This window comes from Schistocerca piceifrons, chromosome 8, assembly GCF_021461385.2.
Source record: "Schistocerca piceifrons isolate TAMUIC-IGC-003096 chromosome 8, iqSchPice1.1, whole genome shotgun sequence".
NCBI lineage: Eukaryota > Metazoa > Arthropoda > Insecta > Orthoptera > Acrididae > Schistocerca > Schistocerca piceifrons.
This window is the reverse complement of record NC_060145.1, coordinates 264,664,318-264,690,877: the sequence shown is the minus strand read 5'-3', so window position 1 is coordinate 264,690,877 and position 26,560 is coordinate 264,664,318. Positions and strand designations below refer to the sequence as shown.

Below are 26,560 nucleotides of genomic sequence, written 5' to 3'. Positions count from 1 at the left end.
AGACGAAGCATATAACTTGCAAATCAACACGAACCGTAAAAAATAATGTGAAAAGTTGCCTGTTCATGCGTACGGACTACACTCTCATAAATGGCTAAAAAAATCCGAAAATGGTAGTCTAACGAAGAAAAGGTGTAAATAAAAGCTCTCAGTGGAATAATGTCACCTTCATTCAATAAACTTATGGCTTTGGCGCCGCTCTCAGTGGAATAATGTCACCTTCATTCAATAAACTTATGGCTTTGGCGTCCACAGTAACCAAAACTTATCTTGATTTGTGTAATGAAAAATATGCGTCGTGATACGATGAACACAAACCTCGATTCCAGCAACGTTATTTAAAGTGACGCTCATGTAACGGATGATAGGTGTTATAACGGTTGTTCTTGTAGCTGCACTTATTTTAGAACTCCTCTGAATCGGCAAGAGGAAAATATTAGCGATGCGTTGTTAAACAAAGCAAAAAAATTAATGCATTTGTGTGACACCTCTCACACGTCATAGCCTTCTCTTTATGAATTATATAGAGCTCGGAACGCTAGCAGAAAATAACTGACGTGATACACACATGAAAAAAATTTTATGATACTTTTAGTTCTTAATAGTTACACACACAATCAAATCCGTTAATTAACCTTTGGCGTAAAATCCTTCTCAAAAACCGACTACGGGAGGTGATTACACGGGAATCACGTCTAAACGGCGCCACCGTATTTGCGTGCTAATCACTTCATGCATATGCATTGCTCCACTCGTAAGGGCAATATACACTAATTCGAATCCTATTAATTTACTGAAAGGGTACCAAGCCGGGAATCGAACCTGACTTTCGGCTTTTACAGAAAGTACGAAATGAAGTGTCCTCATTAAGGTTGACGTATCGGCTTGACTTTAATGATCCAGTTCTCCAGTATGATAGTGTCCTGAGACTTCGATGAAATATGATGGAGAGCGTGGTGCAGTAGCTTCTTTGGCTCCCGGTGCGAAGTTCTAACTTATCACGCCCTCATAATTGTCAACCAAACATTTTACAATCGTGAAAAATTTCGTTTCTGAGGTTTTAATCAGACTGTTGGGCTCTAAAACACCAAAACTGTGGCGAAATTTGGTGACAATGTGACATAATTAATCCATATTCCACGTAGCAAGAACTTCTAAGCGCTGTCCTTATTTTTACCTTGTGACGACACCTTGCTGTTTGAAGCATCATCGAGTCCGTGGGCGACGTCGCTGGGCGCCACGCTTTTGCAGCATTAGAGAGGCAGATTGTGTGCATATTTTTAATGAAGTTTTAAACTTATGTGACGCAATGGGATACAATTACAGGGTTTCGAACAAGTGATCCTTTAACAGTGTTGCGCAGTGTATTGTCAGTTAGCAACCGTGAGTCTACGAGCGAATTTGAGTCATAAAGGTATGTTAAGGGGCTATTTGATCAAATATTGGACAATGATTATCTTGAAATAGATTATCTTTGACATAGATTATCTTGAAATAGATGATCTTTGACACAGATGATCTTTGACACAGATGATCTATGACACAGATGATCTATGACACAGATGGTCTTTGACACAGATGGTCTTTGACACAGATGATCTTTGTCACAGATGATCTTTGTCACAGATGATCTTTGTCACAGATGATCTTTGTCACAGATGATCTTTGTCACAGATGATCTTTGTCATAGGTGATCTTAGACATAGGTGATCGTTGACATAGGTGATCGTTGACATAGGTGATCTTTGGCATAGATGATCTTCGGCATAGATGATCTTTGGGATAGATGACCTTTGGCATAGATCCTACTATGCTGCTACACTCTCATGCAATATTTGGTCGAAGTTCCAGACCGGCGGACATTAACTTGTCACTATGCTCTGCAGCTGGATGTATTATAATTGCACTGTGTTCGCATTTGGAAGAGCAGCATTTGGGTGAAGCCGTGGGTTTCGCGGCGAGATGATAAAAGCATACAACAAAATTTGTTACCGGAGCTGAAAGTCGTATGGAAATTACTTGCGAATGGACGAGAGAAAATTTCAGAACAAGCTCAGGAAAGTAGCGCCTCATATTACGAAGGAGGGCACTCACCACAGAAATGGTATGTCCGCAAAAGACAGACTTACGGTAAGACAGATTTGTTGCAGCAGGAAAAAGCTATTCTAGTCTACAATATAGCATTCTATTACTGCAGCGCACACTGACGAAAATACCAGAAACGTGTGAAGCTATTTATAGAAAGCACTGAAGGAGGTGTATCAGAAGGCAAATAACTGCTTAGTGCATACTGCAGCCATTAAGAAATATTTTTATTTCTACAAAAATTGTAAATTTTCTCCTTTATATTCTCGGGGTACAAACTGGCCGTGCTTCAGGGCTAATGGTCTCGGCAATTTTTTTAGTAACTCCCCTTTGTTCTTATTCTATTTTTGTATTCGGGATGCTTCATGTGCCTCGGACATTTCTATCAGTGTATATGCGACGCACCGCGTAAATTTCGAAGCCACTTCGATGAACATTATCTGTCAGACAGCTGCAGCGGTGCTAGCGCTCCAAGCGGTTACATTTCTCGTTGTGGTAAACAGAAGACGAACGATTTCCTTCATCATATCTATGCCGAGGCAATAGATCTGATGAAATAAATTGGAGGAAAGGCGACATTTGATAAAATTTTCCTATTGCACTACGTCCAATGTATTGGACAAATCAACTTTGTCCAATAAATTCAACAGCGTAATATCGGCAGTAGTAAAAATGTCACATTTAGTGAAGTGAAAAAGTGAGGTGGTTGTTCATCGATATACACGACATATGTCCGCCCGGACAGCAGCCTGCACGGTAGCTCAGCATGTTAGGTCAGAGAGCTGCGTGCTCTGCGTATGAAAAAACTGAGTCAAGGAGTCAACGATCAGCTTGAATGGATGTCTTGTGATGTCCACCCAGGTAGGATAGCTGAGTGGTCAGCGTGACGGATTGCCGTCCTACGCGCCTGGGTTCGATTCCTGGCTGGGTCGGGGATTTTCTCCGCTCAGGGACTGGGTGTTGTGTTGTCTTCATCATCATTTCATCCCCATCCGACGCACAGGTAGCCCAATGTGGCGTCGAATGTAATAAGACCTGCACCAAGGCGGCCGGACCTGCCCCGTAAGGGGCCTCCCGGCCAAACGCTGATTTCCATTTCTACACGACATATATTCTGTGACCGAACGAAGGCAATCACTGAAAATCCATTACTTATACGTAAAATTTCGTTTGAGACATTATGTTAGTAAAATTATATCTGGTATCGTTCCTTCCATCTTCACGTGTTCTCTGCAAACCGCTGCGAGGTGGATGGCAAATGCGCTTCCCATTGTACCACATACTAAGGTTCCTTTCTGCACCATTCACGTATGGAGTGCAGGGGAAGTGGTTGCTTAAATGACTCTGTGAGCGCTGTTATTAGTGTAACCTTGTCCAAGCGCTACCTATGAGATTGAAATTGGAAATTTGTGCCGGACGCTGTGGCCGAGCGGTTCTAGGCGCTTCAGTACGGAACCGCGCTGCAGCTACGGTCGCAGGTTCGAATCCTGCCTCAGGCATGGATGTGTGTGATGTCCTGAGGTTAGCTAGGTTTCAATAGTTCTAAGTCTAGGGGACTAATGACCTCAGATGTTAAGTCCCATAGTGCTTAGAGCCATTTGAACCATTTGGAAATTTGTGGTAAGTTCCTATGGGACCAAACTGCTGATGTCATCGGCCTCTAGGCTTACACATTACTTAATGTAACTTACACTAACGTACGCTAAGGACACAACACACACCCATGCCCGACACCCGAGGGAGGACTGGACTCGAACCTCCGCCGGGGGCGTGGGGTGGGGGGCGTGGCTCGCGAACTCTGGCAAGGCTGTCAAATATTTGTAATATTTCAGGCAGTACTTTGTTACAGATAACTCCATCAACTGCAAAAATGTCTGGTGTCATTATAAATATTGTGTGCCAGGTAATTTAAATACATCAAGAACAGTAAGGTCGTTTTGGGACTACTAGTTAGGTTCATAGCGGCGCCTACGAGAAATACGCAAAGAACTTGTTGCGTCACTTTCGTTGCCTTGTCCGCCATAATTCGCGAACGCTCTGTACCGTTCACAGCCAACTGTAAATCAAAATGTCAATGAAAAAGTATCTACTAAAGGTCTTATCTTTATCGTGTGCTGTCGGGAACTTGAACGCATTTCAACGCGTAGTTGAGAATTATTAAACTCGTCCGAAATAGCTACTCGCTGCCCCCGGAGACGGCTGCTGGCGCTCGTAAGACCTGTAGTGTCATGCGCAGTGACGTAAGCGCCGCGGCATGTTTTTCTCGTGGACCTCGACTACTTAGAAACAAATTGGTGCGTGCACAGTCCTGCGGATACCGCGCACAGGCGAAGCGGAATACTTTCATTTCAGCTGAAGCATTCCACTTGCACTGTCATACGCAGCAGGGTGGGCTAATTGTGTCAGACTGTCTTGTATTCTAGCGATAAACTTGGCAAAGTGACGAAAATATGTATAAAATTTGTGTTACTGCTACCCAAATCGGTATGCAGTGTGAAGAACGGTCCTTTCGTAATTTGTACGCAGTATACATCCAAAACGTTCTCTCGCCTCTCGAATTTCACTTCTCCTCTCAGATAGGTTGAAATTACTTCATGCAATCAAGGAGATCGGTGTGCTAGAGGATAGATCACAGTGCGTAGAACTTCGCTTTCCCTCGACTACTCGGCACTACGCACATCCACTAGTAACAGCAACAATCGAATGAAGACAATCGATTCACTCGGTTGTTGTATAACAACAGACTCATTAGATTGCAGTTTTACGAGGAGATTGAAGTACTCATTCTCTCCTTTGAGAGAAATCAGTCTGTGGGAGCAACCGAATGAAGACAGTTTAGAGTCAGTCGGTTGGAGGTTTACTTGCCAGTTGGATTACTGTTACTAATTTCTTTTTTCGAGTGAAAGCATTCGGCACCGTTGTAGCTTTCCATGTTGATTGAATTACTCATTCTTTGTTTTCTAGTGAAGTCAGTAGTTTTTCTGTGTTTTGAACCATGTGTTCAGTCTGGCTGGGAGGCAGTCAATAACTGACAGGGAAAAGGAACAAAACAACTTTTGGCGAGTGTGAACTACTATGCCACAAACAGGACCTTTATACCTATTCCAGTTTCTGAAATATACGTCATCAAATTTGTAGAGATCACTTTGAAATATCCTGTATAAGTGAGCGTCGAAGCGTGCTTGCCGTTGGGTTTTTAACAGACTGAAACGAATAAAGTGCCTACGAGCTGGTCCTTATTGAATGAATTTTCACTAAGGTTTATTGGACCTATTTATTTCCAATCAATCGAATTTCTCCAGACACGAAGAAAGGTCTGGGTTTGTCCCGGACGGTTGTATAAAAATATCTCCCGTATGCCTCTGGAAGCCGTCAAAACTAGGACCAGACGGGGACAACCGGGCGCATTCACTGTGACAAGTCTAGGCTTGCCCAGCACTGCAGTCAGAGTGGGTGAGTCGTTCACTACAGTACCATTCTTGAGCGCTGCTGTAGAATGTACCAGGTTTGATATAAAACGAAACGAAATGCTGCACATTTGTGTATCTATGAGGGGACTTGAAAAAGTAAGTTACACATTATTACGGCAGGTCAAGTAATTTTTATTGAATGCTGCACTATGCTGCACTATACTTCACAGTGAGACAGATACTTAACACTACTTTTCGTCATAGTCAAATAATGAGCATGCTCACCCAACGACAATGAAGCATGACCATGTTCTCCACGTGATAGAAAGGCTTGTGCTCCGTTGGTCCCTTGGGCTTACCCCATTTGACCATGCAACAAACGCTCACGTTCGACTGCGACTTGGGGTTGAACGCATCTCAGACAAACTACTGGAAAGCAAGTTAAGATGATACGGATACGTCATACGCAGTAAAGCAGATTCGGCGGCCAAAAAACAGCTACGCATATAGACATAAATGGCCGAAGATCTCGTGGCAGGCCAAAGACTCAAAGATGGAGCGTATCAAGTCTGATATGGAATTCATCAATGACATCTATGAAGATGCCCTTGGCAGACCAAAATGGAGCAGGTGTGTCAACAAGCAGACCCTGGTAGAGCGGGATAATCGCTAAGAAGAAGGAGACACAAATTTTCTGTAAACAACTGTCGCGACGTTCTACAAATATTTAAGAATGAAATTCGCCAAACAGCGGTGCAATTTAGGTGTTATTTTATTTTCGCTTCCAGTCTCGGCAATTCATTGTGCCATATTCAGGCCGCATATGCATCTCTAAAAAATTATGGATCTTGGGATACTAGGGCCATATGTTTCTGGATGTCGAGAATTCGTAGCTCAGGTACTTCCTTCGAAGACTTGACTGCAACTTAAACTACGAATTCACGACATCCAGAAACATATTGCCCTAATATGCCAATATGGATTATTTTTGAGAGGTGCATACTGGGCCTGAAGTCGGCATAGTGAATTGCAGAAACTGGTTGCGAAAATAAAATAACATCTCAATTACACGGCTGTTTGGCAAATTTCATTTTTAAATATTTGACCAGCCGCTGTCCCAAGTCCATAATACACTCCTGGAAATTGAAATAAGAACACCGTGAATTCATTGTCCCAGGAAGGGGAAACTTTATTGACACATTCCTGGGGTCAGATACATCACATGATCACACTGACAGAACCACACGCACATAGACACAGGCAACAGAGCATGCACAATGTCGGCACTAGTACAGTGTATATCCACCTTTCGCAGCAATGCAGGCTGCTATTCTCCCATGGAGACGAACGTAGAGATGCTGGATGTAGTCCTGTGGAACGGCTTGCCATGCCATTTCCACCTGGCGCCTCAGTTGGACCAGCGTTCGTGCTGGACGTGCAGACCGCGTGAGACGACGCTTCATCCAGTCCCAAACATGCTCAATGGGGGACGGATCCGGAGATCTTGCTGGCCAGGGTAGTTGACTTACACCTTCTAGAGCACGTTGGGTGGCACGGGATACATGCGGACGTGCATTGTCCTGTTGGAACAGCAAGTTCCCTTGCCGGTCTAGGAATGGTAGAACGATGGGTTCGATGACGGTTTGGATGTGCCGTGCACTATTCAGTGTCCCCTCGGCGATCACCAGTGGTGTACGGCCAGTGTAGGAGATCGCTCCCCACACCATGATGCCGGGTGTTGGCCCTGTGTGCCTCGGTCGTATGCAGTCCTGATTGTGGCGCTCACCTGCACGGCGCCAAACACGCATACGACCATCATTGGCACCAAGGCAGAAGCAACTCTCATCGCTGAAGACGACACGTCTCCATTCGTCCCTCCATTCACGCCTGTCGCGACACCACTGGAGGCGGGCTGCACGATGTTGGGGCGTGAGCGGAAGACGGCCTAACGGTGTGCGGGACCGTAGCCCAGCTTCATGGAGACGGTTGCGAATGGTCCTCGCCGATACCCCAGGAGCAACAGTGTCCCTAATCTGCTGGGAAGTGGCGGTGCGGTCCCCTACGGCACTGCGTAGGATCCTACGGTCTTGGCGTGCATCCGTGCGTCGCTGCGGTCCGGTCCCAGGTCGACGGGCACGTGCACCTTCCGCCGACCACTGGCGACATCATCGATGTACTGTGGAGACCTCACGCCCCACGTGTTGAGCAATTCGGCGGTACGTCCACCCGGCCTCCCGCATGCCCACTATACGCCCTCGCTCAAAGTCCGTCAACTGCACATACGGTTCACGTCCACGCTGTCGCAGCATGCTACCAGTGTTAAAGACTGCGATGGAGCTCCGTATGCCACGGCAAACTGGCTGACACTGACGGCGGCGGTGCACAAATGCTGCGCAGCTAGCGCCATTCGACGGCCAACACCGCGGTTCCTGGTGTGTCCACTGTGCCGTGCGTGTGATCATTGCTTGTACAGCCCTCTCGCAGTGTCCGGAGCAAGTATGGTGGGTCTGACACACCGGTGTCAATGTGTTCTTTTTTCCATTTCCAGGAGTGTAGATCAACAGAGACGTTCTAGCAATAATTCATTTCCACAAAAGGATTCCCCTCCTCCGCTATGGAGTTACCCGAGTACCAGATGTATTCTCAGATTGCCAAAAAGATGAAAATTATGCTGTGAAAGATCCATAATCTATGGGGGATCCTTTCAAGGTCTCCCAGCGAAAATGTTGATGTAAAACTTGTGTTTTGCGTCGTGTGAGGTGCTGCACTGTTGTGCCGGAGTAAGATGACTTGGCCTAATTTTTCACGGCTCTTCTTTATGGTGTTGGGCAGCGATGTCAGTGTCACACAGTGCAGATCGGCATTAATGGTTGTGTCCTTTGCCATAAACAACGAACAACAACGAACAAAATTGAAGAAAGAAAATAAAAGATTGATAGAGCGTCTGCCATGTAAACAGGAGATCCCGGGTTCGAGTCCTGATCGGGGCACACATTTTCAACTGTCCCCGTTGGCGTATCTCAACGCCTGTATGCAACTAAGGGTATTCATTTCATTTTATTGATCTAATTGTACTTTCACATAGCTGCTCGCCGCGATTAGTTCCGGCGCAGCCCTCGCTGCCTACCGACCTCGTCTGCGCAGTGTGGCCTGTGTGGCCTGCTGGTTCTCTTCAGCTAAGTAATGTAGATTTATGGCTGGGTACTACGGTGCTACAGTTTTAAACTTGACATGGCCAAACTCTGGCATGCAATAGTTTAGTGTCTATAGCTTCTGAAGAAGGCCAAATTATTTTGGCTGAAACCTAGGTAAAGATTGGTTTCTATTTGCAACTGAGGCTGACATGTTATATGTTTAAATAAAACGGTGGTCATGACCTTCCCAGGCGATGGCGCAACTGTGGAGGCGAGGAGGTGTGTCTGCTCCCCATAAACGCTGTCTTTGTTGCAGATGTGAAATGATGGACTCATGTCTCATCGCCTGTAATGACGCAGCTTAGGAAGTCGCTGCTTTCCAAGGAATAATGCCGAAGGAAATCCAGAGACGCCACAAACTTTGCACCTTGATACGCCGGTGACTGTGATCGCGGAAACCAGCCACGTCAGTGCGGCCTTGGTCAAATTCATGGTATCATTCCACTAAGGTTGGAAGAGGATGTGTGTATTCGCGCGTGCGCGCGTGTGTGTATGTGCGTATGTGATTTATGTTGTTCAGGCAGGGTTATGTACGTCAAGAGGCATGGTGGAAGGAGTGTATTTCTCTATAGCTTCCTCTGCCTCAAAATTAAATTTTTATTTCCGTTTACTCATATTTGTGACTGATAAACGATATCTAAAGCGTATTCAGACTTCTCATTTTATTTGTTTCTCTGGTCGTCCTAAACTAGACAGATGCTGAGTGTCCATCGGTCCCATATGGGATGAAATGCGTCTGGGTACAAATTCGTGGTTTCCATTCAGTCTCAGAGGCGTTCTTACAAATAATGGGCTAACATAATTTTATATTTTAACTGTTTGCACCAAAGCTGCTAATTATTTATTTTCTGAATAGTTTCGGACTTTGCCCATTTTCGCAAGCCACGTATTTGCTACACACTAGTTGTGGACAGTTCTAGTTACGCCATCACACTTTAGATGTAGCTCAGATTGTCAATATCCAACATGGCCTCATCCATTTGGTAATGATATTTCATATGTAATGGAGCTTTTGTTCTCACTGGAGTTCACTGTTTGTCATGCTGCTAATGTTCGTAGTGTTGTCATAAAAATGTCAGCTTGGCACACAGTAAACTCGAACGAGAACAAAATCTCTATCATATATGGAATATTATTATCCGCAGGTCATACTTGATACTGAAAATCTAAGCTAAATTTAAAGTGAGATGCCATAAATAGAATTGTCCACACCAAGTATATCGCAAAAACAAAATACGTGACTTATGAAAAACCAGTCAGCCAATAAATAATAACAGTAACTAGCAGCTTCGGTACTAAACATTTAAAGTTCTTTTCTTTAATATTTGAGAGCTGCAAGACGTGACGTACTAAAAGATTTTTGTATTTTGTTTGTTAATAGCAAATGATTCCGTCATTTCCTCAACCTTAAAACCACTGATAATATTTTGCATACGTACTTTGTTTGAACGTCTATGTTTGACGTCTGTTTAAGATAGTTTTATTACTCAGGGAACATACACGTTGAAAGCACCGATGATGGCTGTTAATCAGTTGAAATCGATTTGCAAAATTAAATAAAGAAAACATAATCTTGCGACTTGTTGCTGCTTATTTGGTAGTTTTATGGTTTACGGTCGCTGCACAACTTTGGAACCATATGGAGCCTCCCATTCAGATGTTTGTTTTTGTTTCAGAACCTATTAAGGTTTACAACTTTTTTTGTGCAACAAGGTACACATGAACTCAGACATTTTATGCATATTCGTACAGTTCAATGTGGGTACCGTTCGTAGCTCGTCAGACAACGAAATGATACTCCACTTCTAGCCACATGTCCATACGCATAACAGATATTATGACCTTTATCGCGGCGTAGATCCTTTGTCTCATATCTACCAGATCTCGATTTCTTGGTTCGGTTAAACAATGTCCTGGATAAACCCCCCATGTCGAGGTAGGTGTGCCCGGTGTCTGCAGACTACATAAAAGAATAGATCAGTCACACCTTATTTATATTTATATAATCCCAGCTGCGCGGGGTAACCACGCGGTCTAAGGCGCCTTGCCAAGGTTCGCTCGGCTCCCCCCCTCGGAGGTTCGAGGAGATCTCAAAAAAATGGTTCAAATGGCTCTGAGCACTATGGGACTCAACATCTTAGGTCATAAGTGCCCTAGAACTTAGAACTACTTAAACCTAACTAACCTAAGGACATCACGCACACCCATGCCCGAGGCAGGATTCGAACCTGCGACCGTAGCAGCCCGCGGTTCCGGACTGCAGCGCCAGAACCGCACGGCCACCGCGGCCGGCGAGGAGACCTCCCTCAGGCACACGCGCGCGCGTGTGTGTGTGTGTGTGTGTGTGTGTGTGTGTGTGTGTGTGTGTGTGTGTGTGTGTGTGTGTGTGTGTGTGTGATGTCTCTAACATAAGTTAGATTAAGCAGCGTGTAAGCCTAGGAACTGATGGTCTCAGCAGTTTGGTCCCACAGGAACTTACTTCGCACTCAGTCACTTCTCCAGGAGTCCCACTTCCCCATATTCGACAGTTAACTTTGCTACAGACATGGAAAGTAGATTCATCCCTGAGCAGCACTGCATTGAGGTTGCTGTTGTTTTCGTCTATACGACGCAACTTTTCGACAACAAAAGCACAACGTCTGATGTGATCCTCAGACTTAAGGTGATGCAAAAGTTGGAGTTCATAAGCACGCAGCGGGAGACATTTGCACACGTGGCGTGCACTGTCGACGGGGACGCCTGGTTCCCTACTAGTTTGTCTAATGGATTTACGAAGGCTTCTACCGAATGCTTCGCGCACACGTTCCACCGTCCGTTCTTTCACGTGCGTTTTAGGACTTTTCCGCCACTTGAAATCAAACCTACCGTTTCTCGTAGAGTTCTTCCCCACCGATAAATGGATTTACGTGTGGGAGAACCCACGTTCCATTCTCTTCTTGCACGGTGCTAAACGCGAGTTACAGATTTTTAAGTCTGCTAACCATAGCACACACATTGCTCCTCTCTTTTTGGCGTCCACTTGTTGACCGTCAGGAGTACCTCTGCCTGCTGCTCAGCAAACCTTTTACACATGCTCCATACGACTCAGGGCTGTTCATGAAATGATGACAAGCAAATCTTTGAGTGTCTCTATCGATTGCGTATTTACCCAACAACATAAATTTCGAGTTATTTTATTACAAGCAGCTGTTTATATATGCCTCTAGCGCCCAGACACCCTATATTTTCACAATAAAAAAAATTGTCAGTGCCGGGAGGTGGATACAGTAACGGTATCGCTAATATGCAGTGTTCACCACTTACCAAGCGACTGCCTAATCAATGTGAAACGGGTTCTTAATTAGACATGTATGGAAATGTGCCTGTGTTAGTAATGCAATTCTAATTCACAACATAAAAAGAAACAGAAAATGGAAAACAACTTACTTTACCCACGAGTTATAAAGAATTCAGTTCTCAACCATCTGGCTGCGAGTTTTAAAGTAGCCTCTAACGACTCCTAACAACTGTTCAACAATGCTCCTGTCCCAACAGACAATTTACCTGGTCTTGCCGCTGCAACTGCGTAATTAACAACGCGCTAAAATGTTTCAAAAAACAATACTGCGATCCATGCAGAGTGCAATGGATGGACTAACTGCAACAATTACTGCCATACGTTTATACATAAAAACTCAATGATCAGGAAGGGTTTGGTCAACTTACCTTAAACGATGAAAGGAAACAACAAAAAGTTTTAATTTATTATATTGAGAAAATTGAAGATTAAATGCTGACAAACTTTACAGAGACTTTCAATCATTCCACAATGTCTATACTCAATAAACACACAATATAGATACGAATACTATTCTGAGTGTATCCATTCACAAATCTGACGAAATCCCTCCAGTGCGCAAGCAACCAACAACTACGTGCAGCAAAAAGGCAAATTAGCAAAAATCCTCAATTACTACCAAAGTCTCCTCCGGAGGTACTGCGTAGCACGATCACGGCAGGCTGTGAGCTCTCATGTCGCGCGGCTTGTCTCCACCGCACCCTGTTTCCGACCACTTCCGACTCCCCTCGACAACTGCTCGCTCGCTACTACTCGCGATAATAATATCTGACTCAGATTTTGTGATGCACACAGCAGTATCATAGACGTCCAACTTTCAACACTCAAGAATAATATTCGTGTCTTTGTTGTGACCAGAAACGTGTTTATTGAGTATACCGGGTGGTCCATTGATCGTGACCGGGCCAAATATCTCACGAAATATGCGTCAAACGAAAAAACGACAAAGAACGAAACTTGTCTAGCGTGAAGGGGGAAACCAGATGGCGCTATGGTTGGCCCGCTAGATGGCGCTGCCAAAGGTCAAACGGATATCAACTGCGTTTTTTAAAATAAGAACCCCCGTTTTTATTACATATTCGTGTAGTATGTAAATAAATATGAATGTTTTAATTCGACCACTTTTTTCGCTTTATGATAGATGGCGCTGTAATAGTCACAAACATGTTGCTCACAATTTTAGACGAACAGTTGGTAACAGGTAGGTTTTTTAAATTAAAATACAGAACGTAGGTACGTTTGAACAATTTGTTTCGGTTGTTGCAGTGTGACACATGTATCTTTGTGAACTTATAATTTCTGAGAACGCATGATGTTACAGCGTGATTACCTGTAAATACCACATTAATGCAATAAATGCTCAAAATGATGTCCGTCAACCTCAATGCATTTGGTAATACGTGTAGCGACATTCCTCTCAACAGCGAGTAGTTCGCCTTCCGTAATGTTCGCACATCCATTGACAACGCGCTGACGCCTGTTGTGAGGCGTTGTCGGTGGATCACGATAGCAAATATCCTTCAACTTTCCCCACAGAAAGAAATCCGGGGACGGCAGATCCGGTGAACGTGCGGGCCATGGTATGATGCTCCGACGACCAATCCACCTGTCATGAAATATGCTATTCAATACCGCTTCAACCGCACGCTAGCTATGTGCCGGACATCCATCATGTTGGAAGTACATCGCCATTCTGTCATGCAGTGAAACATCTTGTAGTAACATCGGTAGAACATTACGTAGGAAATCAGCATACATTGCACCATTTAGATTGCCATCGATAAAGTAGGGCCCAATTATCCTTCCTCCCACAATGCCGCACCATACATTAGCCCACCAAGGTCGCTGATGTTCCACTTGTCGGAGCCATCGAGGATTTTTCGTTGCCCAATAGTGCATATTATGCCTTTTTTCGTTACCGCTACTGGTGAATGACGCTTCGTCGCTAAATGGAACGCGTGCAAAAAATCTGTTGCAATCGATGTTGATGTAGCATTCTCAGCAGAGACGTTTTTGAGATTCCCGATCTCGCGCAATTTGCCTTATACTGATGTGCGGATTAGCCGCCACAGCCGCTAAAACACCTACTTGGTCATCATCATTTGTTGCAGGTCGTGGTTGACGTTTCACACGTGGCTGAACACTTCCTGTTTCCTTAAATAACGCAACTATCCGGCGAACGGTCCGGACACTTGGAGGATTTCGTCCAGGATACCGAGCAGCATACATAGCACGCGTCCGTTGGGCATTTTGATCGCAATAGCTATACATGAACACGATATCGACTTTTTGTGCAATTGTTAAACGGTCCATTTTAACACGGGTAATGTATCACGAAGCAAATACCGTCCGCACTGGGGGAATGTTACGTGATACCACGTACTTATACGTTGGTGACTGTTACAGCGCCATCTATCAGGAAGCGAAAAAAGTTGTCCAACTAAAACAGTCATATTTATTTACGTACTACACGAATATGTAATAAAAATGGGGGTTCCTATTTTAAAAAATGCAGTTGATATCCGTTTGACCTATGGCAGCGCCATCTAACGGGCCAACCATACCGCCATCTGGTTTCCCCCTTCAAGCTAGACGAGTTTCGTTCTTTGTAGTATTTTCGTTTGATGCTTATTTCGTGAGATATTTGGTCCGGTCACTATCAATGGACCACCATGTACACATTGTGGAATGATTGAAAGTCTCTGTAAAGTTTGCCAGTATTTAATCATAAAATGCCATAGTAGTAAGTCGTGAACGGCACAGTAAACTTCTGTGTGTATTATGTACAAATCTGTGGCATGCGCATTTAAAAGTCGATGTAGGTCTCAATTTATTTAACGAACATCTGCAGAAAATTTCACCTGATTCAGATGCGTGCGCCTTTCCACATGGGCCTTCCACCTATCCAACCCTCAGTGTACTGATTAACTTGGACATTGAAAATATTCCATAAACGATCCTAGGTAGTGAAACAAGGTTTTTCGAACGTTACGTAAGAAACTGAGCAAGTTTTTTATCTGGGTGATACATCCAGGAGTATGTTCTTACCTACCAAGATACTGACGCAACTATGGCTTGTTTTAAAATGAGGGGGACATTTCTATGGCTCAGAGACCCGTTGAAATTAGGGGTACGTTAATATGCAGAATCAAAAAGACACAAACTGGGTTAACTGTGAAGGAGAAGACTAGAAACACAGCATTTCCGTCCCCTTTTTATTCTGAGCTATTGTACGCTTCGTGTCGGTGGTGTGTTTAGACAGCAAGACGGGCTTTTTTGAACCACATCAGCCAACTTTTAGCAGTGAGTGCAGTTACCATGCTGCACAGAGTTGGGTGGTGTTGTCAACATGCACCGCATGTACATACGTACATTGGTCCATGATACAGGACCCAAAATGCGATTGATTTGCCTCCCTGACGAACCTGTGTGATTGTCTAAGATGTATATTTTTACCTTGTCGGCTCCACTTACTTCTACGAGGATCGTTGCACATCAGTCAAATGCAGATTTTTTTCTTTTTTCTTTTGAGTTGGAAGGTAAAGGGCTAAACAGCGAGGTCACCGGTCAATAGATAGGTCGTCTCAATTGGTGACGTCCACCAGCAATTTGATCGAATTATAGAAGTATGTAGGAGACGTAAAATGGATGCACTGAAAGCAATATTAGTGCCAGAACTAAGAAATAATTTAAGGAGAAGTAAAATACGAGTATATGGGACGGGCCAGTATAAAGATCAGAGCAGACGAGACTTTAAAACTTAAAGACAGCGTTAAATTTTTGGGATTACAGCTTGATAATACATCCATCTGGTAGGTGAGTGCCGACCGAAGTGGCCGTGCGGTTCTAGGCGCTACAGTCTGGAACCGAGCGACCGCTACGGTCGCAGGTTCGAATCCTGCCTCGGGCATGGATGTGTGTGATGTCCTTAGGTTAGTTAGGTTTAATTAGTTCTAAGTTCTAGGTGACTGATGACCTCAGAAGTTAAGTCGCATAGTGCTCAGAGCCATTTGAACCATTTTGGTAGGTGAGTACCATGGAACAGCTGAAGCGCCTAAATAAATCGCTGTTTCCAATTTGGTTTTTGTCAGACACAGGTAAAATACAAATGAAAAGGATAGCATAATTCGCCTACGTTTATTCCATGGTATCATACGGTATCATTTTTTAGGGTAGCTTATCAAGCCAATCTAAAGTTTTCCGTGTCCAAAAGCGTGTGACACGAATTACCTGTGGCGTGAATTCAAGACCGCCCTGAAGAGGCCCGAGGACCCGGGGGTACAAACTACTGCTTCCCAATATATTTATTACCTCATAAAATTTCACACAAATAATACATTCTGTTTTTTTTAACCAACAGCTCGGTTCCCAAAATCAATACTGGATATAAGAATAATGTTTTCAAAGGTTTAAAGTAACTTACTTTGGTTGAGATAGGTGTTCATCATTCAGGGCCGGCCAGCGTGGCCAAACAGTTCTAGGCGCTTCAGTCTGGAACCGAGCGACTGCTTCGGTCGCAGGTTCGAATCCTGCCTCGGGCATGGATGTGTGTGATGTCCTTAGGTTGGTTAGGTTTAAGTAGTTCTAAGTTCTAGGGGACTGATGACCTCAGATGTTAGGTCCCATAGAGCTCAGAGCCATTTGAACAACTTCATCATTCAGGAAAGCATATTTTCAATAACTTTCCAGCTGTCATAAAAAAACTAAACTACTAATAAAGTGGCCGCACGGGATTAGCCGAGCGGTCTAAGACGCTGCAGTCACGGACTGAGCGGCTGGTCCTGGTGGCGGTTCGAGTCCTCCCTCGGACGTGTGTGTGTGTGTGTGTGTGTGTGTGTGTGTGTGTGTGTGTGTGTGTGTGTGTGTGTGTGTGTGTTTGTCCTTAGGATAATTTAGGTTAAGTAGTGTGTAAGCTTAGGGACTGATGACCTTAGCAGTTAAGTCCCTTAAGATTTCACACACACACACACACACACACACACACACACACACACACACACACACTAATAAAATTCATTTCAATCGGACCCTAAAGCATTCATTGTTGGCCAAGTCCTCCTATACGATTGACGAAATACTTAATAGATGCGACTGATTATAGATGGGGTGTTTTAAACTGAGGCAACTAAATGTCTCGAAAACGACGCATCGTACGAAATAACTGTTCTAGGTGAAAAGTTAATACTAGTAACGGAGACGTATGTCTGTGCTACAGCTGGCCACCTCATGATCACGTCTCCTGCATGGGCGAGACAAACTTCTTATTTTCCAATGGTAACTGCCATTTCGCCGCCCTATTTTTATTGCATATTCGCATTCTACGCCCAAAAATACGTGCTGTTTGCTCTGACCATTGTTTTCCATCTGTGGTAGATGTCTTTGTAAATGACGAATATCAAGTGTGCCTCTTTTTGTAATTAGGAACCGACGCATTTGATTCTGCATTTCATTTTCGATATAAATGTAAACTTTGGCGTTCTAATCATTGACACTGATGTTGAGACGTTACTGGAGTATTGCAGATCTGATGGCTAGACACGGACATTTCCGGCAAACAAGGTACTTGTATGGTAACGTAGTTTTCTGTACCCTAGGAGGTTGATTGTGGTGAGTCAGCCCTCGAGCCCCGCCCTAAGGGTGACTGATTTCGATACGCGTTTCCGTCCAACTACCTTAACTCTCACGCAAGCCGCTACGCAGAATACAAACCACAACGTGCGTAATAAGGTAAAATTTCCACAAAGTGATAGTGATAGGCACACCTGCCATGGATACTCAATGAAATCCAAGCACCCAGATGGTAAGAGGCGAAGGGACACAAGGAAACCAAGCATCCCGATAGGAACACATCCACGTCGTCATTCCTGGATCACGCTGAACGTAGTTTGTAACCGTATACTGAAACGGCTAACCATACTGTATTGTACAATCAAATTTACAACTCTAAATTTTGAACATAAATCTCAACCGCTAGAACACAAAGATTTACATTTACATCGTAAATTAAATGTAGAATCAAATGCGTCGGTTATTAAATGCAACAATAGACATGCTTGATATTTGTCGATTACAGCGCCATCTACAACGAATGGAAAACAATGGTTTGAGTAAATCGTAGGTAAGTCTTTGAGTAGAATTCGAATACGCAATCAAAATGTAGGGTCAGACTTGAAAATACGAAATTGACCCAACCCACACAGGGAGGGGTGGGGGGGGGGGGGAGAGACGGGAGAGGGGGGGGGGGGGGGCAGGGAGCTCTAAGAGGTACCATTTGTACCACAGACAGATGTCCACTTTGCTAATATTAATTTTTCACCTAGAACATTTTTGTGGTACAGTGCGTCGTTTTCGTGATGTATGGTTGTCTCAAGATTAAATAAACACCCTGTACATACGAGGGTGAGTCAAATGAAATGAAAACCTTAAATATTATTTTAAATATTATTTTTTGGGCAGAAGTGCTACAAAGCTGTATCACTTTTCAACATAATCTCCCCCACGCTCAATGCAAGTCCTCCAGCGCTTACAAAGTGCATAAATTCCTTTAGAAAAAAAATTCTTTTGGTAGTCCGCGTAACCACTCGTGCACCGTGTGGCGTACCTCTTCATCAGAACGGAACTTCTTTTCTCCCATTGCTTGTTTGATTAGATTAGATTAGATTAATACTAGTTCCATGGATCATGAATACGATATTTCGTAATGATGTGGAACGAGTCGAATTTTCCAATACATGACATAATTAGGTTAAGTTAACAACATACTTAAGTTAATATAATAACTTTATTTTTTGTGTTTTTTTGTTTTTTTTTACTTTATTTTTTTTCTTAATTTATATCTAAAAATTCCTCTATGGAGTAGAAGGAGTTGTCATTCAGAAATTCTTTTAATTCCTTCTTAAATACTTGTTGGTTATCTGTCAGACTTTTGATACTATTTGGTAAGTGACCAAAGACTTTAGTGCCAGTATAATTCACCTCTTTCTGTGCCAAAGTTAGATTTAATCTTGAATAGTGAAGATCTTTGAATTGGGTTTGGTTGTTAATCACAAATTTCATAAGAGAGTATATATACTGAGAAGCTACTGTGAATATCCCTAGATCCTTAAATAAATGTCTGCAGGATGATCTTGGGTGGACTCCAGCTATTATTCTGATTACACGCTTTTGTGCAATAAATACTTTATTCCTCAGTGATGAATTACCCCAAAATATGATGCCATATGAAAGCAATGAGTGAAAATAGGCGTAGTAAGCTAATTTACTAAGATGTTTATCACCAAAATTTGCAATGACCCTTATTGCATAAGTAGCTGAACTCAAACGTTTCAGCAGATCATCAATGTGTTTCTTCCAATTTAATCTCTCATCAATGGACATACCTAAAAATTTGGAATATTCTACCTTAGCTATATGCTTCTGATTAAGGTCTATATTTATTAATGGCGTCATACCATTCACTGTACGGAACTGTATGTACTGTGTCTTATCAAAATTCAGTGAGAGTCCGTTTACAAGGAACCACTTAGTAATTTTCTGAAAGACAGTATTGACAATTTCATCAGTTAATTCTTGTTTGTCAGGTGTGATTACTATACTTGTATCATCAGCGAAGAGAACTAACTTTGCCTCTTCATGAATATAGAATGGCAAGTCATTAATATATAATAAGAACAACAAAGGACCCAAGACTGACCCTTGCGGAACCCCATTCTTGATAGTTCCCCAGTTTGAGGAATGCGCTGATCTTTGCATGTTACGAGAACTACTTATTTAAACTTTCTGCACTCTTCCAGTTAGGTACGAATTAAACCATTTGTGCACTGTCCCACTCATGCAACAATACTTGAGCTTGTTTAGCAGAATTTCATGATTTACACAATCAAAAGCCTTTGAGAGATCACAAAAAATCCCAATGGGTGGTGTTTGGTTATTCAGATCATTCAAAATTTGACTGGTGAAAGCATATATATGGTCCAAACATATGGAAATCACTTGGGGCTAGGTCTGGTGAGTATGGTGGATGAGGAAGTGGTTGGTGCAAGTGAACCCAGATTTCGTCTCCAGTAACGATTCTTGCAAGGAAGCCATCACCTTCTCATTCAAAGCGCCGAAGAAGTTCTTAACCAGCATCAACACATCGTTCTCTCATTTCCGGAATCAGCTGCCGTGGCATCCATCTTACAGGCACTTTGTGAAACTGGAGCACATCATGCACAATGTGGTGTGCTGACCCATGACTAATACGTAAACATGCTGCAGTGTCATTCAGTGTCACTCGGCGGTTTTCCTTCACTATGGCTTCAACTGCTGGAATGTTCTGTGGAGTCACAACTCGTTGTGCCTGACCTGGACAAGGAGCTTCTTCCACTGAAGTCACACCATTTGCGAACTTCCTACTCCATTCGTAGACTTGCTGCTGTGTCAAACATGCATCAGCGCACTGAACCTCCATTCGTCGATGAATTTCGACAGGTTTCACACCTTCACTAAGCAAAAACGGAATAACAGAACGCTGTTCTTCCCTGATGCAAGTCGCAAGTGGGGCGGCCATCTTTATACTGATACTGCGGCGGTATGTGTATATCTGCACAATGCTGCCACCTACAGGCCATTCTGCACGCTGTTTGTAGCTCGCTTACCAACTTACAGGATAACGGGGCGAAATTTCGATTTGTTTTTACAAATTTAAGGTTTTCATTTGACTCACCCTCGTATATTTGAACAGTTAATATTAATAAACAAAGCTATGCGTTTGCGACTAAGCCTCTCTGTGTGAATCACTGGAAGCAGTGTCGTACTGAACCACACAGAGATGGGTGCTCCAGAACGACATTGCTCCCAGTCGCGTCCCTGTTCTCAGGCTCCGTGAGCACCTGTAGTTCGATGGCACGAGGATTGCTGCCGATGCTAACTGCTTGCTGGCGTACAGCAGCGAAAGCCTTTCTGCACTGGTTGATGAAATGTAATAAAATGTAAGTCGATATAGGGCATAGATGACACAACTCGTCCACTGAACTCCCTGTAAATAAAGCTACGCAACGAAAAAGGCATGCCAAATTTAAAAGAACTCAAAATCCTCAAGCTTGGCAAAGTTTTACATAAGTCTGAAATACAGCACGTACTTCAATGCGAGATGCTTTTAATAATTTCCACAACGAAATTCTGTCTAGAAATCTGGCAGAAAATCCAAAGAGTTTCTGGTCATACATAAAGCACACCAGTGGCAAGACGCTATCAATACCTTCACTGCGCGATATCCACGGTGAAGTCACTGATGACAGTGCCACTAAACAGAGTTATTAAACACGGTTTTCCGAAACTCCTTCACCAAAGAAGACGAAGTAGACATTCCTGAATTCCAATCAAGATAACTGCCAAGATGAGAAACATAAAAGTACAGGGTGATTCAAAAAGAATACCACAACTTTAAAAATGTGTATTTAATGAAAGAAACATAATATAACCTTCTGTTATACATCATTACAAAGAGTATTTAAAAAGGTTTTTTTTTCACTCAAAAACAAGTTCTGAGATGTTCAATATGGCCCCCTCCAGACACACGAGCAATATCAACCCGATACTCCAACTCGTTCCACACTCTCTGTAGCATATCAGGAGTAACAGTTTGGATAGCTGCTGTTATTTCTCGTTTCAAATCATCAATGGTGGCTGGGAGAGGTGGCCGAAACACCATATCCTTAACATACCCCCATAAGAAAAAATCGCAGGGGGTAAGATCAGGGCTTCTTGGAGGCCAGTGATGAAGTGCTCTGTCACGGGCTGCCTGGCGGCCGATCCATCGCCTCGGGTAGTTGACGTTCAATTCAGACGATAAGGTTTCATAACTAACCTTTTTCGTAGGACTCTCCATACAGTTGATTGTGGAATTTGCAGCTCTCTGCTAGCTCTGTGAGTCGATTTTCCTGGGCTGCGAACAAATGCTTGCTGGATGCGTGCTACATTTTCATCACTCGTTCTCGGCCGTCCAGAACTTTTCCCTTTGCACAAACACCCATTCTCTATAAACTGTTTATACCAACGTTTAATACACCGCCTATTAGGAGGTTTAACACCATACTTCGTTCGAAATGCACGCTGAACAACTGTCGTCGATTCACTTCTGCCCTACTCAATAACACAAAAAGCTTTCTGTTGAGCGGTCGCCATCTTAGCATCAACTGACGCTGACGCCTAGTCAACAGCGCCTCAAGCGAACAGATAGTGCTTAGCTCTGCCTTTTGTCGTTGCAGAGTTTTAAATTCCTAAAGTTGTGGTATTCTTTTTGAATCACCCTGTAGATATCCTCGGTGTAACGAAGCAGCTTAAATCACTTAATAAAGCCAAGACCTCCGATCCAGATTGTATACCAGTCAGGTTCCTTTCAGAGTATGCTGATACAATTGCTCCATATTCAGCAGTTATATACAACCGCTCGCTCACAGAAAGATCCGTACCTACGGACTGGAAAATTGCTCAAGTCACACCAATACCCAAAAAGGGAAGTAGGAGTAATCCGCTGAATTACAGGCTCATATCACTAACGTCGGTTTGCAGTAGGGTTTTGGAACATATAATGTATTCCAACATTATGATTTACCTCGAAAAAAACGATTTAGTGACATATAGTCAGCAGGGATTAAGAAAATATCGTTCTTGCGAAACAACTAGCTCTTTATACTCATGAATTAATGAGTGCTATCGACAGGGGATGTCAAATTGATTCCATACTTTTAGATTTCCAAAATTCACAAGCGTCTTATAACCAAACTGCATGCCTATGGAATATCGCCTTAGTTGTGCGACTGGATTCGTGGTTTCCTGTCAGAAAAGTCACAGTTCGTAGTAACAGACGGAAAGTCATCGAGTAAAACAGAAATATCATCCGGCGTTCCCCAAGGAAGTTTTATAGGCCCTCTATTGTTCCTGATCTATATTAACAACGCAGCAGACAATCTGAGTAGCCGTCTTCGATTGTTTGCAGTTGATGTTGTCATTTACCGTCTTGTAAAGTCATCAGATGATCAAAACGACTTGCAAAATGATTTAGATAAAATATCTGTATGGTGCGAAAAGTGGCAATTGACCCTATATAAAGAAAAGTGTGAAATTATTCAGATGAGTAATTAAAGAAATCAGCTAAATTTCGATTACGCGATAAGTCACACAAATCTGAACGCTGTAAATTCAACTAAATACTTAGGGATTACAACTACAAATAACCTAAACTGGAACGATCACATAGATAATGTTGTGGGTAGAGCAAACCAAAGACTGCGATTCATTGGCACAACACTTAGGTGCAACAGGTCTACTAAAGAGACTGCTTACACCACGCTTGTCTGCCCTACTCTGGAGTATTGCTGTGTGGTGTGGGATCCGCATCAGATGGGACTGACGGATGACATCGAAAAAGTACAAAGAAGGGCAGCTCGTTTTGTATTATCGCGAAATAGGGGAGATAGTGTGACAGACATGATAAGTAATGGCGTTTTTCGTTGCAATGGGATCTTCTTATGAAATTTCAACCACCAGTTTTCTCCTCCGATTGCGAAGACATTCTGTTGCCGCTCAGTTACATAGGGAGAAATGATCATCACGTTAAAATAAGAGAAATCAGGGCTCACACGGAAAAATTTAAGTGCTCGTTTTTCCCGCGTGCCGTTCGAGAGTGGAACGGTAGAGAGACAGCTTGACGGTGGTTCATTGAACTCTCTGCCAGGCACTTTATTATGAATAGTAGAGTAATCACGTAGATGTAGATGTAGACTCTGAGGCGTTAAGTGGCAGTCAAAGTGTTCAAAACAATATGAGTCCGCTGGTGGATCGATCTGCATTCCGTCCGCAGCGACCTGTTGATAAAGCACTGATATGACTAGGATGTGGCGGTGAAACTTGGCGGAAGTTATGATGATGATTGTGGAATGGCTGGGAGGGTGAAAGGTAGGTGAAGCCGGGCAGGGAGCAGTCTCGCCGGGGCCCCCAGATCTTGAGATCCCTGCACAACCCTTTGTCCCACGCAAAGCCAGGCAGCGCTGGGCGACGATCGCGGAATACTGATGAGCAGCAGTGCCCCTGGCGGAATACCGCAGCAGCTGGGGCCCGCCATTAAAAGTGCACGGCCGTGCGACCGCCGCCTGCCCTTTGTGCCGTGCTCTGGCTCCGAGGCGGCCACTGCTGGAGGATAGCAGGAGCAGCCGCGCGTCTGACTGCCCCTCTGCCTCCAGGTCACAGCTCGAGTCCTCTCAGAGGCGGCTCTTAAACAAATGCGTTTGTACAGCGCGGACGTCCCTGTACGATCCACGCCACTCTAAAATTAAGCTCGCCCCATCTTTCCTGCGGGCCGCAGTAGATACACCGGTTCCCGTGAGATCACCGAAGTTAAGCGCTGTCGGGCATGGTCGGCACTTGGATGGGTGACCATCCAGGCCGCCATGCGCTGTTGCCATTTTTCGGGGTGCACTCAGCCTCGTGATGCCAATTGAGGAGCTACTCGACCGAATAGTAGCGGCTTCGGTCAAGAATACCATCATAACGACCGGGAGAGCGGTGTGCTGACCCCACGCCCCTTCTATCCGCATCCTCAACTGAGGATGACATGGCGGTCGGATGGACCCGGTCGGCCACTCGTGGCCTGAAGAAAGAGTGAGTGCATCTTTCCTGCAGGTGCCACAGATCAGGCTGAGGACTGAACACAGGTAACATGACGATTAACCTTAAGCCTCTTTTACACGATAGACCTTGTCTCAGTTGAAGATAAGTCAGTCGACTGCAGCGTCTCTGCCGTTTCACTTCTGTACTGAGTCCCGTCTGTTCTGAGTGGCCATTTTCGTTTAACGTCAGTGTGTGTTGTGAGAATATCTGTTGTGCAGTTTGGCATCTTAACGGTGAATGTGACTTTATGAGAGACTAATCTTTTTACGAAAAAATACAAATATAGTAGCAAAACTTCCTGGCAGATTAAAATTGTGTGCCCGACCGAGACTCGAACTCGGGACCTTTGCCTTTTGCGGGCAAGTGCTCTACCAACTGAGCTACCGAAGCACGACTCACGCACGGTACTCACAGCTTTACTTCTGCCAGTACCTCGTCTCCTACCTTCCAAAGGTCCCGAGTTCGAGTCTCGGTCGGGCACACAGCTTTAATCTGCCAGGAAGTTTCATATCAGCGCACACTCCGCTGCAGAGTGAAAATCTCATTCTGGATAGTAGCAAAATATTGAAGCAAGCAACGATAGTGGAATTCGTCACTGTCCACAGCAGAATTAACAGTGGATGTTCTGGTCAACGGACGTGTGATAAATTCCTTACACTTCTGAGAGGTGAAAGAATGGGAAACATGTCATCCAAACCCTTGAGAACATGTCGGTATAGTTATTTGTTCGAGAAAATACGTACTTGCAAATATATCAAACATTATCCAGGACGCAGAAAATAGCTTCTTTTTGTTTAATCATTTGTAGCTAGTTTTCTTGCATAAGTGCCAATCAACATTGAAAATCCGGTCGCTGTGGCCGATCGCTTCTAGGCGCTTCAGCACGGAACCGCGCTGCTGCTGCGGTCGCAGGTTCGAATCCTGCCTCGGGCATGGATGTGTGTGATGTCCATAGGTTAGTTAGGTTTAAGCAGTTCTAAGTCTAGGGATCTGATGACCTTGGATGATAAGTCCCATAGTGCTTGGAGCCATTTGAACCAACATCGAAAATTGTTTTTCTCGTCAAATAACTCTCACCCTTTCACGGTTGAAGTAATTTTCACTAAAACACTATATCTATTTACGTGCTTATTTGTGCACGGTGTAGAGTACTTCTAAACCTTTTTAGTTTCAGCTATTTCGTCTATCTTGTAAGAGAACACTAGTAGGAAAAAAATGTTAAGATTTTGTGGAACTTTTCAGCATTTTACGAAAACAAAGCAAACAACACAAAGGTTGAAGAGACATGAAAGCACGAAATCCGTTTCTAATAGGCGTGAGCTCGATCAGAAAAGATCAACTTTCCATTTTAGCAGACGCCGCCAAAATCTCTTGTTTATGCGCATGCGTTCTGTGCCGCAGACTCAGAAATTTAGAACATCGCACTCGGCAATATAGATCTTTGACGTCATATACATATTCGCTTCATGGTTGGCTGCCGATTTACACGCAGGTACAAAAGGTGCATGTACTTTGAATAGTCGATTTTGTCCAGATGGTCGATAGTGTAAAACGGGCTTTAAGCCGCTATTACACAATGTACATACAGGGTGACAATTATTGAACTATAAGAAATAAAATCGTCATAACTTCTGAACGATTTGCGTCATGACATCCAAAGTACAAGGTTGGCCGCAGCGCATAATGGAAATTAGTATGGTTTGGTTTAGCGACGAAGCCCACTTTTATTTGGATGGGTACCGGTACGCCAACAAGCAAAATTGGCGCATTGAGGGGACTGTTAATCCGCGTTTCGCGATCTAGAAGTCTCTTCTCCCTCAACGGTTGACTGTGTGGTGTGCAATGTCCAGTCACGTAATAATCGGTGCGATATTCCTTGATGG

The 26,560-nt window shown here is 43.8% G+C and overlaps 1 protein-coding gene and 1 non-coding gene across 2 annotated transcripts in view; both read right to left on the bottom strand.

Moving 5' to 3' along the window:
- The window catches only part of LOC124711739 (CB1 cannabinoid receptor-interacting protein 1-like), a 1,345,746-nt gene that overhangs the window by 523,608 nt on the left and 795,578 nt on the right, over positions 1–26,560 (bottom strand). The gene's annotated exons all lie outside the window — the stretch shown is intronic.
- Trnal-caa lies at positions 24,994–25,068 on the bottom strand. Its single transcript has one exon. It is a non-coding gene; the product is annotated as a tRNA-Leu (tRNA).